The sequence below is a fragment of the Pongo pygmaeus genome, chromosome 21 (assembly GCF_028885625.2).
Source record: "Pongo pygmaeus isolate AG05252 chromosome 21, NHGRI_mPonPyg2-v2.0_pri, whole genome shotgun sequence".
Taxonomy (NCBI): domain Eukaryota; kingdom Metazoa; phylum Chordata; class Mammalia; order Primates; family Hominidae; genus Pongo; species Pongo pygmaeus.
The window spans coordinates 35,690,418-35,707,851 of record NC_072394.2 but is presented as its reverse complement, the minus strand read 5'-3'; positions in this window follow the sequence as shown (position 1 = coordinate 35,707,851).

Here is a 17,434-nt window from a genome sequence, read left to right as displayed (position 1 = left end):
GGGGAGGGACTGAATGGCTTCTTGGAGCCAGGAAAAGAAGGGCAGAGAGAGAGAGAGAGAGAGAAAGGGCCCTGTGGCTCATGCCAGGGAGAGGAGCTTGGGGGTATTCTGGCCCCTTGGCTGCACTGTCCCCTCCCTCCACAGGGGTGTGGCATCAACACCTGTAATCCAGTCCCGAGCTCTCCAGCTCGCACCCTGGCTCTGCCTGCCAGCCCCCCATGGAAGCTCCTGCCCCTGTGGATTGTCCTGCTTGGAGGGAGGGGAGACGCTGCAGAGATCTGAGCCCCTCGCTTGGTTTAGCATGTGGGTTTCTTGTTGCCAAAGACAAATGTGGCATCCGGATGACATGTGTCTCCTGTGCCCTGAAGCGGTGTGAGCTCTTCTGAGACCCTTGCAGTAATGATTCAGCCTCTGCCTCCCTGACCCAGCTGTGAGCTCTGGGAGGGAGGGCTAGGTCTGCCTGCTCCCTGCTGTGTCCCTGGCATCCAGTATAGTGTTTGGCATAGAGCAGGTGCTTAATAAATGGCTGCCGAATAAATGCATAGCCTCTGGAAGCCCCAAAAGAATTGGAAATCTGAGACTGCTAAGCTGAAAAGGTTAGCATTAGGAGGCCTGAGGGTGGAGGGGAAAATATTATTGGCTTGGCAGCCAGATGAACCCTAGTTGGAGGCCTGCCTCTACCACTTGCTCTGTGATCTTTGACAAGTGACTTACCCTTTCTGAGCCTCCATTTTCTCATCTATAAAATGGGGAATAATTATAGTACTTATGTCACAGGCTTTTTGGGAAGATTAAATGAGACAATCTATTTGTGCCCTGGCATGGCCAAGAGTTCAGTAGATGGTAGCTTCCACGATGATTATGACAGGTACCATTACTAATATTGGAGTCAGAAGGAGACACATTGCAGCCAAAGCCAGAAGACAGAGCTGAACCCCGGCATCCAGGCGCCCCTGTGGCCCCACTCCATATTTTTCTTGCAAATACCTTGACTCTGTCTGTCCTGCATTATCTGTACACACTGCTCAGTCCTCTTTGGATCAGAGGAACCCAGGGACCCATGAGGATGGTAGCATCCCTGTTTCCCTCCTGTGGAAAAGACTTTCCTCCCCCAGATCCAGGCACCCCACACGCCCCTGTCATATGGCACCTCCTTTCCCGGCCTTTGCTTCTGCTAGTTCCCGTTCGTGGAATATCTTTCTCTCCTCCTTTGCCCAATCGCCTTCTACTCGGCTTTGCAACCAACATGTCACCTCTTCCAGGAACCCTTCTTTGACTGTCCTCCACTCCCATGTCCCTGGGTCTTCCTTGGGCACCACATTGTCCTACACTGGGAGTTCTTTGAGGGACAGAGTCTGCGTCTCATGCTTCTTTTGTCCCAGCACCGCCGCAGCACAGCTGGGACAGAGCAACTGGTATGTGCAGAGTGGGTTTATGTCACTAGGACGAGGTCAGGAAAACACTCAGCCAGCCCCATCCCTTCGTCACTGCCCTTTGGTCCTCTGGGCGAGGGAGCTGGGCGTCTCTCTACACCTGGCCCTGACCCTCAGCGGATCCTGACTCACCGAGGGCCCTTCCCTGAGGGCGAGCCTCCCCTGTGCTCCTGACCTGACCCTAACAGGCATCTCTAGCTCAGAACCTTCCTGGCAACCTTGGCTTTCAGCCCCTTCCCTACTTTTACCTGGGCACGCTGGAGTCCTCGGCCCGCTCCTCTCTTCTCCCGGGCAGTGGGTCTGGAAGTCCAACCTTATATCCTGCACACCCCAGCACAGGCTTTGTCTTTGGGCAGAGGCCTCAGACCAGGCTGAGGCCTCCAAGGTAAATATTTGTGGCTTCTGGTGAACCACAGCCCCGCCCGGAGGCAGCCTTGGGACTCCAGCTTCCTGAGATTTGGAGAAAGGAAGGTCCAGGCTGAGAGAAGCACAGTGCATATAGCAGAATAAACACTCCATAAATGTGAGTGGCTGTTGCCATTAATATTATTATTGCTTATAATAGGATGAGCCTTTGTAGAGGGATTACAACAATTGTTTAGCCCAGATAATCAATTTGGGAAAAGGAAGGAGTAGCCTTTCCCACCCCTTATTCCTAAATGCATCAGGGATACACATCCCATCAATTAATTCACCCAGGAGAACAGATTTGAATCCTATTTTTGCCACTGCTTTGCTGTGTGCCCTTGGGCAAGGTACTTCACCTCTCTGGGCCCCAATGACCTCATCTATAGTATGGGGATAATAGTAGCTCCTCCTCATAGGTTGTTAAGAGCATGAGTTGAAGTACATGCCTACACAGTGCTTAGCATGGGCTTTCATTTCATTCATTCATTCTTCTGCAGCAATTAAAACCTGCTCTACCTTGTCTGCATCTTTAGGAATCTCCATGAGCACTTGCGGACCAAAAGGATAAGGAGGGATGACCATGAACCCAAAGGACGAATGTCGGAGCCCAGCAGGACCCTGTCATCCACCACCTGGGCCCAGGCCTTGGCTCACACAGCCTGCACAGTCACCCAGAGGTGGGCATCAGCAGCCTTAATGTTACAGAGGGCACCTGAGGCTCAGAGAGGCGAGTGACTTGCTCAAGGTCACATGACCAGGGATTCCAGCTTTGGGACCTGAGCCTGATCATCAGTCTAGACCAGACCCTCTTAACTGCCACACTGTCCTTCCCCAGAGACTTCAACTTAGCACTGGAGGTGGTGGTGACACCGACGTGGTCTTTTGATGTCATCTGGGGAATTATCCTTGCTACCCGGTTTTGGTCTAGAAGAATGGAATTGTGGTTTAGAGCTGGGATGGCCATTGTTGAATCCTGTCTCCATCTTCAGTGGACAAGATAGGGGCAGTAAGTGTTCTGAGGTCACAAAGTATGTGGCCAGGCCCTGGCTGGTCTCTTCTTCCTGCTTTTTGACAAGACGAACAAGGTGAAGAGCGTTTGCTGTCCTGCCATGTTTGCAAACACACCAAAAGCCCTGAATACCTAAAGGTGAGGTGTTTCGAGAGAGCTCCTGGGAGGACCCTGCCAATCCCTTGGGCACATCTCCAGAGAGGCAAATGCCCCTGCTTGGCTTCCCAGCTGGCCATGCCCACTGCCCATGGACAATGCCCCTCTGTGGGATGCTGGGGCCCAATGCCAGGACCTGGGGCCACATCAGCTCCTGCTTCCTGCCACATTCTGGGACAGCAAGGCTGGCTGCATCTCTGCAGGCCCATGGTCCCCAGACCCCACACCTGCCCTCAGTACTGCGTGGCCCCTCCTCAGGCTGCTGGGGTCTCTTGGCCTTGGCTCCACATCTCTTCAGCTCCTAGGCCTTTTTGTGCCGTGTCCTCTTTCTGGAGTACCCCCTTCACCTCCCTGAAAACCTAATTGTGCCCTGTCTGGGAAGAAGCGCAGGAGTGCAGGAGGAAGCCTGTGGAGGCCGACAGACGTGGCTCAGATTCCTGCTCCTGTACTGATAGCTGTCAGCCTTGGGAAAATTGCTTCTTCTCTATGAGACTGTTTCCTCCATTGTGAAATGGGACTATTTTGAGGGTCTCGTAAGGTCATGAGAAACGCTTGAAACATCAGAGAATTCAGCAAGTGGTAAATTCACACCTGTAATACCAGCACTTTGGGAGGCAAATACTGGTGGATCACCTGAGGTCAGGAGTTTGAGATCAGCCTGGTCAACATGCTGAAACCCTGTCTCTAATAAAAATAAAAAATAAAAAATAAAAAAATTAGACGGGCATGGTTTTCAGGTGGCACGCGCCTGTAGACCCAGTTACTCAGAAGGCTGAGGCAGGGGAACCACTCGAACCCAGGAGGCGGAGGTTGCAGTGAGCCAAGATTGCACCACAGCACTCCCGCCCGGGCAACAGAGCAAGACTGTCTCACACACACAAAAAAGAACGCAACATCTGCATAAAGCTGCCTGACTGCTGCTCCACCTGGCCCGGATGTCTTCTTCCCAGCATGTTTGGCTGCTGGCCACCTTTCAGCCCTCACCTCTCTTTACTTCATCCCTCGCTCCTCTCACTCCCACCCCAGGGTCTGTGCACATGCTGGTCTTATCCTAGGAGCACTCTCCTTCCAGCTCTCGTTCTGGCTTCTTCTTATTCACCAAGTCTCAGCTTCAGTGTTGCCTCCTGGGGTGGGGTGGGGGGGCAGGGGACAAGGGGACCACCCTTTCTAAGGTAGGGCTCTTTTTGCTGCACACTGAGGGTGTCCTTACTAGCATTTACTGGAACTGGGTCTGAAAACTTGAGTGTTGTTCTAGGCACCATGATTTCCCAGATGCTGTATACCAAGGAGAGGGCCTGGGCCACAGCTCAAGCCGTGGCTAAAAACCAGTTGCACAGCTCCTGGGTCTCTCATGCAGGGGGCCCTGACCCAGATTAAGGCAACAAAAGGTCCAAGAAGGGACAGGAAGAAGATGGCAGAGGTATTTCTTGGGAGACAGCTGTGGTCCCTCCTCCTCTCCCAGGGAGGAGGGCAGGAGGTGTTTGGACCTCAATGCAGGCCTAGCAGGAGGGACCTTTTCAGGGACCACTTGGGGGCTTGAGGTTTGTGTCCCCTGGAGTTGGAGCTTGCAATGGACTGGGTTGTGTCTCCTGATGAGTTGAAGTCATGTTGGGCAAAGTGACTTCCGTAAGTGGAAAATTACTGCTCTCTGTTCCCTCTGGGCAGGGTCAAAGCGCATGTGCGTGTGTGTTTTCCCAGGGCCGGGTGTGGACCCTGCAAGACGGAGATCGGTCTAGGGCTGCTTGAAGTCCTTCCTAGTATCACCACCTGGAGAGGACGCTAGAGAACCATGGGCTGGGAGTGGCTGGGGTGGCCTGCGGGACAGTTAGCCATCAAAGGGGCTCTGCCCTGGTGTGGGGGGTGCAGCTCAATAAGCCCCACAGGGAGGTAAGACTACCTCCTCAAAGGTGCCGACAAGACTTGGCTCTCAACACTTTTTGGGCTCCCCAGAGAGTTGGGAACTACCTGGCAACAATATCAGTCAAAGGAAAATTCTCCTGCCTCTTTTCTTCCTTCTGGATGGAGAGAGAGAGAGAGAGAGAGAGAGAGAGAGAAGGAGAGGGAAGTGCAGGGAGGGAACACACACCTCTTCTCCCCTTTCCCACCAAGCTGATCCACAGAAGACTTGGTTAGGGGTGGGGAGATAATCTGATGTTAAATCAAAGCTGGATGCTCAGACACAGCAAGATGGCAGAGTGGAAAAGATCATCTCCGTTCTACAGATCACCAAACTGAGGCCATGAGAGGAGAAAATAAGGGTTTTTATCCTCCCATTTTCCAGATGAAGTAGGATCTTGGAGAAGGGAATTGACTTGCCTAAGGTCCCACAACCATAAAGCAGAGGGCCAGGATTGGGACCCATTTCTGTCTGAATTGAGAGCCCATGCTCCACTCACTGACCCAGCCTGCCCTACCACCTCCAGCCGGAACGAGGGCCAAGCTCTCTTGGGAAGATTGCAGTCATGCGGAAAACCAGAGGGTTTCTGATGACGTGGACAGATGGAAATCAGATGCCTTGCCAACTGTCACTGGCTCGAAAGAAAGAAGGAAAGCAAGAATTCAAGTCACTCCTAAAGAAGCTCAGGTCCTCAATTGTTGCCACCAAAGATGCTCCACCAGCATGGTAGAAGCATTTTGCTCTTGTACCAATTTCAGCTGCCTGGTGATGGCTCTTGAAGCTCTCAAGGGTCTGGGCTCAGCAGAAGAGAATGTGGTGATTGATTAACAATGTCGGCCATGAGCAGACACAGATGCTTCATCCTTGCTACATCCCACCAGCATCCTTGTTAGAGATTATGGATTTTCTTGCAAAATATTGAATATAATGGAGTGGGGAGAAAATCCCTAGATGACATGGAGTTTGCCACTACCTTTGGGCTGGTTTTGGATAAGTCAGTACTCTCTGGGCCTCAGTCTCCCCAGCTGTAGAATAAAGATGTTGGGCTCCACGATGCTGTGGCCAGGCTGGCTGTGATGACCTTTGCTTATAGTGGAAGGGGCTCAGTTCTTATGCAATGAGAACTGGGCTGTTTCTGAGGTCAAGTATGTTGTTATGAAGATCAAATCCATTGACCCAGGGTCAGTGGAGGTTCTGCCAAGGGAACTGGCCAGTGGTTTGAGCACAGAGAACTGTGAGGATGCTCACTGCAGCCTTACCTGGAATAGCCCTAAAGTAGGACCCGCCTTAACGTCCAGCAATGGGATTTATGAAATAAACCGTGGGCCACCAGGCAGCCATCACAAAACAATGTAGACCAACCAACGGAAGTAAGTGAAAAGGGAAACCGTTTCTTCTATTTTTTAACAACAACAAAAATTTTTTTAAACTAGAAAAAAATACTGGAAGGAAATGCATCAACAGTACATGTTTCTTGGTGGTGTGATCACAGGTCACTTTCACCATCTTCTTGGTATTTTTCAGAATTAAAAAAAATGTTTACACTAAATATATGCATTGGATATGTAAACAACCCCACTAAATGGCTTGCAAATGAGTCAATAAAGGTTGGGCGCAGGACAAGGGAGTGGAGGAAACCTCATTCCTTTCCCAATGCCCGACCCACAGCCCCCACCAACCTGGGACTCTGAGGAATTATTGTGATGCCATCGCTGTTAGCAGCAACAAAAGCCCAGTCATGCCGGTCCCGGAATCACCGGGAAAGAAATAAAGAAATCATTACTGGAACCTCACAACATAATCCCTCTTTTGTGGGACAGGAATAGATTAAATTCAGTGCAAACGAACCCTGGCTAAGTCAGAAGCTGTCCTAGCTCTTGGGGGGAGACAAAGACCAGATCTCTGCCCTCGTGGGGCCCACAGTCCAGTTGATGAAGGTGTGTTGGGTGACCCAACAGAGGTGGATGCAGGCAGCAGGCTGAGTGCTGGGATTTTCATCCATGTGGGCAGCATTTGCGTGGGCTCAGAGCTCTAGGAACGGGAACCCAGGCAGGGTGATGTGTTGCTTTCACTGCCGTGAGCCTTGACCAAGTGTGCAAAGTACTAGGATAGAGGTGACACAGGGATTGTTATTAGGGCCAGACGAGCAATACAAATGCCAGGGTGCAGACAGGCTGGGCTTAATAAGGCCAGCACAGGTCAAGTATGTCAAACAGTAGAACAGGGGCAAACACACAGATGGTGTGGTCAGCACTGAGAGAGAGGGAGGCTGGCACCTGCCTCGTGTGTGACAGTCGCTGCCAGCTCGGTGGGGCCCAGAAGGGGATACCCTGCCTGATTGGGGAGGGGAAAAATGATTTCTTTCTTTCTTTCCTGGTGGTTGTGGAACTGGCATGACTGGGCTTTTGTTGCTGCTATCAGCAATGGCATCACAATGCTTCCCTGGGGAATAATTCACAGAAGGCTTCCTGGAAGAGGTGACATTTGATCTGGGCTTAAGGGACAGGGATGTGTTAAGAGGGCAGGGCGTTCCAGAGTGGGAGCCTTTCAGGGGCAAAGGAAGGAGGGTGAGTTTTGGAAAGAGTGTCTGGGAGCTTGCCTGAGTCGCTTGAAGGGGAAGGGAGTGGGGTGGGTGGCAGGGAAGGTGGGCTGGAGGGGAAGGAAGTGGGGTGGGTGGCAGGGAACGTGAGCTGGGGATGTTCTCATGAGGAACCAGAACCAGGGGCTGGAGGTGAGATGGGATTGGGGATGGGAATGGAGCACAAGCAGGGCTGGGGTCCTGAGGCCCTCAGTGCCTCCCAGAACGCTGTGGACTGCATGGAGCCTCCCCCCAGGCAGGGGACAGTGTGCTCAGATCCTCAAAACCAGGCCTCGGGTAGCCTGCTTGTCTTCACTCTCTGGCTTTCCCAGAGGTCTCTGTCTTGCTCTTGCCATCCCCTTCTCTTTCTGTCTCTCCTTCCCTCGTCCTCGGCCTGTCCCTGCCCCGTCTCTCTCTTACCCACTCTCTCTCTCCTCTCTCTGCCCATCTCTTGGGTGCTTTCCGAAGCTCAGGAGGGAGCTGTGGGGCCTGTGGAGAGTGCACCTGGACATACTACGTGGTGACCCGCCCCTACTGTGTGGCCTCAGGCAAATGTCCTCACCTCTCTGTGCCTGCAGTCTGTGCCTGGCAAAAGGGGCTCTGCGCCCCAGCTGTCGGCCTGTGCTGTGCCTGGCCTTGACATGGAAACCACCGAATCAGATGAGCAGGTCCTCTTTCCAGCCCCTGCTCTGAGCGTGGTGTTAACTCACTTCGCCTTCACAACAGCGGTGCTGCAGGGAACAGGAGCTGGGACATACTCACAGCATGCTCACTTAAAGCAGAGCAGGGAACCCCAGAAGGAGCTCTTGACACTGGGATTTCTATGACTGGTATTGCAGTTGCTCTGATTGATATCGTGTCATATTGTTTAGCTGTAACTAGATAAAGGAAGACAGGAAGGTGTGGCTTACAAAGTTCAGCTGTTGTGAGAACTCTCACATACCAGTGGCTACCTGTCCTTGAAAATGGTGTGGCTATGTGAGTGGGGGGCTTGGGAAATGGGCAGGACCCTGGGAGATGGGGGAATCACTGGACCAGGCCTCTGGGGGCAGCTGAATCTCTCAAGTTGGGAGCCTCAGTTTGGAGTGCTTGGAGGTTTAGCCTCATCTTCCCTCAAATGGCCATGCTTGGAGATAGATTCTTGGGGCAGCCCCCACCCCCACCCCATCTCCAGTCTCTCCAGGTCAGGAGGGCGGGAGAGGTTCCACTAGCAGCCCAGGGCAGGGCCAGAGAGGCTGGAGCAGGCTAGAGCCTAAGACTTTGCTATGTTGCAGGGCTTGTATGATTTTAGGGGTCAGTTCCCCAGTATTTCTCTCCCAACCCTCTCATTTTCTTTAGTAATTCAAGACTGGTGGCAGAGACAGAGACAGTCAGCTAGCAGGTCAGTTAGTCAGTCAGCAAACACACCTTACACACCCTCTGTGTGGACACAGAGCTGGGTGCCTTGGATATAGTAGGGAGCCCACAGATCAGCCCCTGCCCTCCTGGGGCTCACAGTGTCCTGGGGAGACAGAGACAGAGGGAGAGCAAGAAACAGACAAATAAATATACAGTCACAGTGTGCGATTATCTCAGTCATGGGGATGCGGAACAAAAATAAGAACATATGTAGGATCCTGAAACGAGACCATCAGAGGCTCATGAGAGGTTTCAGCCTCCTGGGAACACCCTGGATGCCCTCCCCCAACCAACACCCAACACCCCCGCCACACACACACACACACACACACACACACGCGCACACACACACACGTGACCCTCCCTCTATTCATCTTCCATGCATTTGACTTTGGAACACAGTTTTGGGGGCCAACAATGTATGAAAGGAAGGGAGTTTTATGAAATATAGACTATAAATAGCCCTACTATTTATTTTTTCTTTTCTTTTCTTTTCTTTTTGAGACAGAGTCTTGCTCTGTTTTGGAGTGCAGTGGCGTGATCTCAGCTCACTGCAACCTCTGCTTTCCGGGTTCAAGTGATTCTCCTGCCTCAGCCTCCTGAGTAGCTGAGATTACAGGCGTGTGCCATGACGCCTGGCTAATTTTTATATTTTTAATGGAGACAGGGTTTCACCACGTTGGGAAGGTTGGTCTCGAACTCCTGGTCTCAAGTGATCCACCTGCCTCGGCCTCCCAAAGTGCTGGGATTACAGGCGTGAGCCACCGTGCCCGGCCAATGGCCCTCCCATTCCTGAGTGCTCGCTACCGGCCTAGCTGAGCCTCAGACCTGCAGGTTCACTGTTATCCCCTATGGCACAGAGAGGGAAACGGAGATACAGAAAGGCCTGGTAACTTGCTTGAGGTCACACAGCTACTGTGACAAAAAGCCAGGATATAAACTCAGGTCTATCTGACTGCAAAGCCCATGCTCTTCACCTCAGGCCAGCATCTCCCAAGCACCTGTCATTTATATACTGTCCTCATCTACCCCTGACAACTACCTTTAGCTTCTCCATATCTGCCAATGCCTGGGTTTTTATGGACTTAGCATGTATCTTGGTAAATGAAATCACTTTTGAAAACTCAAATAAATTTGATCTATTTCTCTTTTCTTTCTTTCTTTCTTTCTTTCTTTCTTTCTTTCTTTCTTTCTTTCTTTCTTTCTTTCTTTCTTTCTCTCTCTCTCTTTCTTTCTCTCTCTCTCTTTCTTTCTTTCTTTCTTTTTTTATACGGAGTTTCGCTCTTGTTGCCCAGGCTGGAGTGCAATGGTGTGATCTTGGCTCACCGCAACCTCCGCCTCCCAGGTTCAAGCGATTCTCCTGCCTCAGCCTCCCGAGTAGCTGGGATTACAAGCATGCGCCAACATGCCTGGCTAATTTTGTATTTTTAGTAGAGATGGGGTTTCTCCATGTTGGTCAGGCTAGTCTCAAACTCCCGACTTCAGATGATCCGCCTGCCTCGGCCTCACAAAGTGCTGGGATTACAGGTGTGAGCCACTGTGCCCGGCCAATTAGATCTATTTCTAACAGAAAACTGTGTATGCTACCCAAAGTGAAAAAAACAATATCACTTGCCATAAATAGCCAGTGGTGACGGGACTATAGTGACCATAATAAGGGTGGCGATGAAGCTTAATGATTACTTATCACGTGCCAGGTTCTCTTTTACTCCCAAGAGCACTTGGCACGTGATAAGTACTCATTAAACTTGTCGCCCTTATCATCATCACTATAGTCCCATCATCACTGACTGTTTATGGCAAGTGATGTTGTTTACAGAGGTGAAATGCCCTTTCCAAAGTCACAGTGAAAACAAATAGAAGCATTTTGTTGAACTCTGGCTAGCAAATGTTGCCTGCTTTTTTTCTAAAGGGAAAGGTAGCGAGTGGTTGGAGAGGCATTGAAGACATTTCAGCCCTGTGCCGAGCCTTTCTCTGTGATATCTTCAGAACAACTGAGAGAGAGTAGGAAGGTGAATCATTTTCCCACCACCACCAATGGCATGGTAGGCAGCCCACACTTCCAGGCAACCCTCAACCAAGCTCTCTAGGATGCATCAAGAAATGCCTTTGCTCTCTTTTTGAGAGCGTGTGAGTCAGATTAAGATCTCTTACCGTGTCCACCTGTGGAGGCTCCCAAACCAAATGAAGCGAGTTCTCCAAACCCTTTGTACCTTTTCCGGATTGCGTGACCTCCCTGGACTGTGAATGTCATGTTCTTTGCTTGTCCTGATTCCTGGTGGCCAGAAGGGAAGCATGGGGCAACCACAGGGCACCTCCCTTGAAGTTGTGCACAGGGGTTGGGTTCCTGTGCTAACATTTACTCACGTAATCAGCAAGTCTCCCAGGAGAGGAGAAAGAGGCAACTAGGAGCCCAGCCCCATGGAGTGGGTGAGTGAGGATGCCCACTGAAAGGTAGGGGCATCACAGATGCTCATTCACTGTTTTCCTTAGCATTGGAAAGGAGCATTCGGGACCGCTGCTTTCCCCAGCCCCCCTCACCTTTCTGCACTTTCAGCATCTGCTGCTCCTGAGAGAGGCCACTCCTGGGTTTCCTTGCAGGCTAGGCCTGACTTCTGATCTGTCTCCCCTCATTTCTCACTGCGCCCCTCGTCTCCTGAGTCTCCCAAGAAACGATGCCTCTGGCCCTCCCTCCTCTCTACCCCACTACCCTGTTCTCCCCTCAGGCCTCCTCATTTCTTGCCTGGGAAAATCGCCACAGTCTCCTCACTGGCTTCCCTGAATCTCATCTGGGCCCCTCAAATTCATTTTCCATCACTGTAGCCAGCACCATCTTTCCTCCCTCCAATAGTTTACAATGAAAAATTTCAAAATAGAGAAAAGTTAGTTTTACAGAGAACACTATATCCAACACCTAAATTCTACCTTTACATTTTATGGCACTTCTTTAAATATCTATCCATTTGTCCATCTTATCTGATGCATTTCGAAGTAAGTTGTAGACATCTGTACCCTCCCTTCTAGGTACTTCAGCCTAAAGTTCAATATTTGTTTACAGTTGGGTTTTCTGCTCAGAGGAGAACAAGGTGCAACTTTCTTTGAGCACTCAGCATCCGGGTTCAAGCGACACCAGTCACGTCCTTCACACGGCCCAAGTTCAACCCCAAGGAAATCAGAGTCTTGTACCTGATGTGCACTGGTGGGGAAGTTGTGCCACATCTGCCCTGGCCACCAAGATGGGCACCCTGGGGCTGTCTCCTAAAAAATGGTTGGTGATGATATCACCAAGGCAATTGGTGTCAGGAAGCGTTTAAGGATTACAGGGAAACTGATCATTTGGGACAGACAGGCCCAGACTGAAGCAGTACCTTCTGCCTCTGCCTAGACCATCAAAGCTGTCAAAGGACCACTCAGAGACAGAGAAAAACAGAAGCACATTAAGCACAGTGGACATGTAACTGTTGAAGAGATCGTCAACATTGCCAACATAGGCGGGACCAATCGTTAGCCAGATAACTCTCTGGAGTCATTAAGAACTACAAAGGAAAATATCTCAATACGCAACAAAAAGCGCAGATCCTAAGTGCCCATTTGCAGAGTTTTGACAGATGTATGCACCTGTGTAACCCAAACCCCATCAAGATTCACAATCTCCCCATCGACCCGGAAAGTTCTGTTCGCCCCTTCCCAACCAATCCCCACTCTTCCTCCACAGTGAGGGTGACGTTCTCATTTTTTTCCCCACTATGGATTAGTTTTGTCTAAGATTCCATATAAATGGAACATACAATATGTACTATTTTGTGTCTGCCTTCTTTCACCCAGCACAATGCTTTTGATATTCATTCACATTGCTGCAGCTCTTGGTAGTTTATGCCTTTTTATAGAAACACAGTATCCCATTGTGTGGATATACCACAATGTGTTTAGTCATTTTCATCCTGTTGATGGACACTTGGGTTGCTTCCGGTTTGGGGCTATTCTGAATACAGTTTCTATGAACAGTCTTGTACAAGTCTTTTTGTGAATACATGTTATCATTTCTCTTGAAGTGGGATTGCCAGCTCCTAGGGTAGGTGTATGATTCGTTTTGTAAGAAACCACCAGAACTTTCCCCAAAGTGGCTGCATCACTTTATACTCCCACCTGTAGTGTATGGGAGCTCTGGTTGCTTCACTCCATTACCAATGTTTGGCACTGTGAGTCTTTTTAATTTCAGTCTGCTGGCTTCCTACGGCTCTTAGTAGAAAGTCCAGCTCAAAGCTTCGTATTCAAGCCCTCCACTGTCCGGCCCTTGTCTCTCCAGCCTCACCTTCTCCCATTTAATTTTCCTACTACATTGACTCCAGTGATTTCTCCTGCATGCATCAGGTCTGTTCATTTTTCTCTGCTTTTACATGGGCTGGTTTTTCAGTTTAGGATGTGCTCCTGCCCTTGCCCATCTGGTGATGTACCAGTTATTTATTTATTTTTTTAGCCTGAGCTTAGGTGTCGCCTCCTGCAGGAAGTCTTCCTGGATATCTCACTCAAGTCATTCCCTCCTTAGTGCCACTTTCCAGCAAGTTCTCCTGCAGCTGTGACCACCTTGTTCTGTAACTGTCTCAGCCTTTGGACTGTAAACTCCATGAGGAAGGCACCCATCAGATCTATGCCTGCGTCTCCAGCTTGCGATGGATTTAACAGCATGGACAGTGGCAGCAGTGGCAACTGTGATGGCTGCTGATGTTCGCTGCATGCTCATGTGTGCTGGGCCCCGTGTGAAGCACATCAACACCTTCATTTAATCCCCATGACAACCCATGAGGAAGAGATGTTATCCCTGAAACAGAGATGCGGAAACTGAGGGTCAGAGAGACAAAGAGGCTTTCTCTAAGGAATAGCCAGCATGTGTTGACAATGGAATGCACCCTGGATCTTCTCATCCATCAGGGATCTGCTGGATCTTACATTTTCTTCCTGCACTCCCTGTCTCCAGCCCTACAATCTTTCTCTCTTACTTCTTCCCACTTTATGGCCTTTGCAGCTCCCATCGCAGCCTGCAATGATCTTATTTATGTTTGTGTTTATGTGCTTATCATCTGCCTCCCTTGCCCCCTTCCCTGAATGGTAAGCTCTCAGAAACATCAACTCATATCCACTCTGCTGCCCCAGCACATTGCCACACTGTATGGCACACAGTAGGAGCTCAATAAGTGCTAGTGGAAAGTGAAGCAATGAACCTATACCTGCAGTCTTTAAAAAAAAATTAAAGGCTGGCTCAGTGGCTCACACTTGTTATCCCAGTACTTTGGGAGGCCGAGGCAGGAGGATCACTTGAGGCCAGGAGTTCAAGGCAAGCCTGGGCAACATAGCAAGACCTCGTCTCTCCAACAACAATAACAAAATTAACTGGGCCTGGCAGTATGTGCTTGCAGTCCCAGCTACTCTAGCAGCTGAAGTAGGAGACTCGCTTGAGCCCAGTGAGCCAAGATTGCACCACTGCACTCCAGCCTCGGTGACAGAGTGAGACCACATTTCTAAAACCAAACCCAAACCAAACCAAACTAAACCAGATATAAAGTATAAAAGTTAGAAATAGATACACTGAAAGATTTTTATCTTGAAGTTAAAAAAGAAACAAATATTAAACTCTTGTTAATGGAATGCATCTTGAAAAAAAATATATATTTTCTCTCTCTCTCTCTCTCTCTCTCCTTCACTCTTTTTTCCACTCTCGTTGCGTAGGCTAAAGTGCAATGGTGTGATCTCAGCTCACTGCAACATCTGCCTCACAGGTTCAAGCAATTCTCCTGCCTCAGCCTCCTGAGTAGCTGGGATTACAGGTGTGCACCATCATGCCTGGCTAATTTTTGTATTTTTAGTAGACAGGAGGTTTCACCATGTTGGCCAGGCTGGTCTTGAACTCCTGACCAGAGGTGATCCACCTGCCTCAGCCTCCCAAACTGCTGGGATTACAGGCCTGAGCCACCATGCCTGGCCAGCATCCTGAAATATTTAGTGATAAAGTAAATTGCCACTTTTAATTTACTTGAAATGCATCGAAAAATGAGATGGTTAGATGGAAGGCTGGATGGAAGGATGGATAGATAGGCAGATATATAAGGCAAGTATAGCAAAATATTAATTATAGAATCTAGTTAGTGGGTATATGGGTGCTTACTAAACAATTATTTTAAATTTTCTGCATGTATGAATATTTTCATAATAAAATGTTTCGGGAAAAGTGATTCATGGACAGGATGAAAATTCTACCAGTGCAGAAGGATAGTGAGTGAAGCAAGACATACGAGCTCCTTACCCCAGCCCACTCTGCTCCCTGTAGTCTAATCATTGTAAACCCTTTCTTGCCTGTCCTTCCAGAAAGGACTTGTTCTTTTACAATCATTGTTGGAGGATCAAACTGGATATTAGGTTTTGCACCTTGTTCCCCGTCTCGTTCATGAACATGTTTTGGAAGTTTTCCCATATTGGCACATATAGTTTTAATATTTCATTTCACAGGCTGTATCATACCATCACTTTCCCCCTTGTCTCCAATAATATGCACCTTGCTCACATGAAGTCACTTCCTCCTCAGTGCCCCAGCGATACCTTCCACTATTTCAACTGCAGCTCTGATTGCCTGTTCTGTAAAGGGGTTTCCTATTTCTCCGTCAGCCTTGGGCACGTGTCAGGGCGAGTTCCTGGGTGTGGGGTTGCTGGGTTTAAGGTCACTCACGTTTTAGTTTTAGATACTGGCAAACTGCCATCCTTGGTGACTATTTCTATTGATAAGCCCTGAGAGTGCCTGCGCCCCTGGCTAATGTGTAACGTTAATAGTCTAATTTATTGACGTACTTTGAATTTCTTTTTCTTTTCTTTTTTTTTTTTTTGAGGCAGGGTGTTGCTCTGTTGCCCAGGCTGGAGTGCAGTGGCACAATCACAGCTCACTGCAGCCTTGACCTCCTGGACTCAAACGATCCTCTCACCTCAGCCTCCTGAATAGCTGGGACCACAGGCATGTGGCCACCATGCCTGGCTAATTTTTTAAAAATTTTAGTAGAGACGGGGTCTCTTTAGTAGAGCCTGGGGTTGCCCAGGCTGGTCTTGAACTCCTGGGCTCAAGCAATCCTCCTCTCTTGGCCTCCCAAAGTGCTGGGATTACAGGTGTGAGCCACCCACCCTGCCTTGCTTTGGATTTGTTTGTTTGTTTGTTTGTTTTGAGACGAAGTATCTCTCTGTCACCCAGGCTGGAGTTGCAGTGGCACAATCTCAGCTCACTGCAATCTCTGCCTCCCGGGTTCAAGCAAATCTCTTGCCTCAGCCTCCTGAGTGGCTGGGATTACAGGCATGCACCACCACGCCTGGCTAATTTTTGTATTTTTAGTAGAGAAGGAGTTTCACCATGTTGGCCAGGCTGTTCTCGAACTCCTAACCTCAAGTGGTCTGCCCACCTCAGCCTCCCAAATTGTTGGGATTACAGGCGTGAGCTACCGCGCCTAGCCAGACTTCTTAGATTACAGATATGTCTGAGCGCTTTTGCCTATGATGATTGGGCATTCAGGTTTTCTTTTCTGTGAACTACCTGCTCATACCTGTTTTGGATCATGTTCCTGAGAGGTGGAGCCTGGAATGGAGATCCTGGGGAATGTGATTTACTGGGGGAATGCTCTTCTGTGAAAAGTTATAAGGGAGGGAAGGAAGCAGGGTGGGGTGGCGGAGGAGCAGAGCAACATGTGGTCTCAGGGACATCTGGTATTGGGGGCTCTGGCGCAGATAGCTCACAAGAGAGTTGCTCCATCTTGCAGCAAGGGAGATAGCCTTCTTCACTCTTAGTCAGTCATTGGCTGTGGGCTGTCCCTTAAGGGGATGAGCCTAACTTAGAGGTGCCCTCCTGTCAGTTGATGGCACTTCCCTAGAGAGGGAGGAAGCTGTGGGTTGTTAGCCCTCACTGACAGCAGCTGGGGGTTAGTGCCCAGTGCAGAGGATCTGTAGGGCAATGCCGGTGTCTACAGTCCACCTCTTACACATCAAATTCACTCTCTTCAGGCACAGGTGCTCCAGGATTCTGCTTGGTCACTGTTATGGACTGAATTGTATCTCCCAAATTCATATGTTGAACCCTAACTCCCAGTATCTCAGAATGGGACTGTATTTGGACATAGGGGCTGTTAAAGAGCTGATCAAGTTAAAATGAGGCTGTTAGGGCCACCCTTATTTTATTTTATTTTTTGAGAGAGGGTCTCACTTTGTCACCCAGGCTGGAGTGCAGCGGCATGAACACAGCTCATTGCAGCCTCAGCCTCCTGGACTCAAGAGATTCTCTTACATCAGCCTCCCGAGTAGCTAGGACTACAGACACATGACACCACACCCGGTTAATTTTTGTATTTTTTGTAGAGATGGGGGTTTCACCATGTTGCCCAGGCTGGTCTTGAGCCCCTGACCTCAAGTGATCCTCCTGCCTCGGCCTCCCAAAGTGCTGGGATTACAGGCATGAGCCACCGCGACTGGCCTTAGGGCAGGCCTTAATTTAATCTGACGAGTGTCCTTATGAGAAGAGGAGGTTAGGACAC